At 37.0% G+C, this 2,529-nt stretch overlaps 1 protein-coding gene across 1 annotated transcript in view; it reads left to right on the forward strand.

Annotated features, from left to right (window-relative positions):
• LOC110162050 (uncharacterized) overlaps window positions 1-1,561 on the forward strand; it is a 12,822-nt gene extending 11,261 nt beyond the window's left edge. Inside the window, exon 9 of the mRNA XM_020926917.2 lies at window positions 1-1,561. This exon is cut by the window's left edge and continues 2,412 nt beyond it. The gene's annotated coding sequence lies outside the window, so the exon portion shown is untranslated.
• Window positions 1,562-2,529: the final 968 nt, after the last annotated feature.

Here is a 2,529-nt window from a genome sequence, read left to right on the forward strand (position 1 = left end):
TGTTAAAAACATGTGAATTTAAACAAATCATTTTGTGAATTGATTTTAGAATGAATGAGTTCCACTTTGAACAGGCCATGACACGGTGTTGGAGGGTTACAGGGTTACAGGGAGATCATCACAGGGCCTATCATGATTTAGATGTTGTGGGGAATAATGTCATTTTGTGACTTTTCTAACATATTTGTTTGTTGTTCATATTCCAAATCAAAATTGTTTTTGGTTTGGAATATATATTTTGAAATCAAGATTCAGTTGTCTGCAGTACAAAATTTTTACTTGTAATGGGATTCACATTTGAGAAAAGACTGAACAGGAATTGCTAAATGAATACAATATATACCGTAAAATAAATACTTTTCATATTCTTTTCTAAACACTAATTTTAAGTTCATTAGATGTTTTATTAAATACAGACAGTTTGTCTTTTACCTACGCAATATGATAGAATATACTGCGTTCTGGCTAAAAGGAGTGGCCTCAGGACGGCCCTGTCTGTGAGAGCCATTTCACACTGATGTTATGGTTCAACATGACCAACAGTTTGATATTTCAAGTTTTTGTCCTGATCACTGTCACAGAGCCTCTCTGCTGCTGAGATCCATGTGCACAGTAACACTTGTGGGTTTGCATATATGTCCTGCCCAGAATCCCACCTCTACCAATGGTCTTAAGCCACAAAAACATTTTTACAAAAAGAATATAAAGATAAAAGGTCTTGGAGGACTGGCTGAATGTAAACTGAGAGGACAGGAGCAGAGACAGGCTGGTTTTGACTAAGTCCACACAGACAAAGCCTCCTGCAGAAGTTTAACTGTGGACCATTTTGATATTCTGATAGTCTACTTCACACAAAAATATTGGATTTTGAGATTATAATTGGATATCATGTATAAAAAATATAATAGAGTGTGCAAAATGTACAAATGGTCCCCAAGGATTAATCACACTTTCACATTATTGAAGACAGTAGGAGGAAAACATAAGAGTTTGCTTCTTATCAGCTTACCAAGAGACAGGCTTGTTTTTTGTTTACTGTTGAAGGCTGTACCAAGTGGTGAAGTTTCTTGCATATTTGCATATTAAACATTGAATTTATATATTTGTTTGATTATTATACATTGTGTTAATGTTTAACCACTGAAATCTTATGTATGTTTAAAGGTACCACTATGTGAAACATGTATGCTTTTAACGTAATCTTTTGCAGATATAGGTTGTGTCCTTTTAAGGAAATTCATTGTAAAGCAGCAGCAGTGGAGATGGTTCAGCCTGGTGCGAATCCAAACAAACTGGCTGTGATTTACATTTGGCTGCCGTCATCCCCCCACCCTGGAAGGAATGCAGAGAAACTCCAAGGAAGATTCAAGGTGTTATCTGTTCAACATATTATTTGCATATTCATATGGATGTCTATAAAATCTGGGTTGAGGTATTCAGAGGAGTTTAGATTTGCCTGATTTAAGACCTGAGTAGCCGTAGGCAGTCAGAGGTAGTGATCTGACCCAGAGCTCTGTATTATAATTCTATTGAATAGTGAATAAATAATTTTTGCTTTTAATCGATCGATTCCAGTTGTTATTTTTGAGAGAACACGCCTAACACTGTAAAACTGGTCTTCCACAGACTTCTGTGTGTGCTATATAATTCATTATTAATTATTTTAATAGGAAATGTTTGTTTTTTCAAATGTTTCTATTGTTCACCAATTGAAATTAAGCATTTGTGTCTGAGTGCTGTGTTTGGTGCTCCAGAAAAAAAAAAAAATCTCTTCCTCACCCTTCACAGTGGTTGGTCTCTCGGGTCCTCTACCACAGGTCTGGGAGCTTGAGAGTTCTGCGCAGTATCTTCGCTGTTCTTAGTACTGCACTTTTCTGGACTGAGATGTTGATGTTTTTCCTGGTATTTGCTGTAGTTTGGGGGTTATGGCCCCAAGTGCTCTGATCACCACGGGCACCACTGATGCCTTCACTTTCCAGGCCTTCTCCAGCTCTTTCTTCCATCGCTTGGTATTGCAATGTCTACCACCACGGCTTTGTTCTCTTACTTATCCCCAACACTGTACATCACCATTGTGTCAGTCTGTATCTGGAAGTCAAGTTCGGACCTTGGCTTGATCAATCTCCACAACCTTTAGAGGTGTTTCCTAACTTGACCTTGGGGTCTCCAGCCCGTACTCTGCACATAATGACCAGATGAAATGGTCAATACACATTAATACATTTTACATTTTAAATGATTCTTGTCATTAGGGGATGCACAGTAAATAAATATTTGCTCTAAGCTACATTGAAAGTAGCCTGATTCCTTTAATGGACATTATACTCAAATGTATCATTTTGCTGCTATAAGAACATTAATATGTTAATTTATAGCTTTTATAGCTGTGATTATTCAGGTCACAGGCATTTTAAAATCCTCTCATCTGAATGTTCTGGAATGGAGGCGACTGGAGCCAAAATGATGCAGACATAGTGTATTTTCAGAGATTAACTGGTTAATAATTTCTAAGGTAGACATATTAGTTCA

This window comes from Boleophthalmus pectinirostris, unplaced genomic scaffold (genome assembly GCF_026225935.1).
Source record: "Boleophthalmus pectinirostris isolate CB_2022bp ecotype Guang Dong unplaced genomic scaffold, ASM2622593v1 HiC_scaffold_1, whole genome shotgun sequence".
NCBI classification, from domain to species: Eukaryota; Metazoa; Chordata; class Actinopteri; order Gobiiformes; family Gobiidae; genus Boleophthalmus; species Boleophthalmus pectinirostris.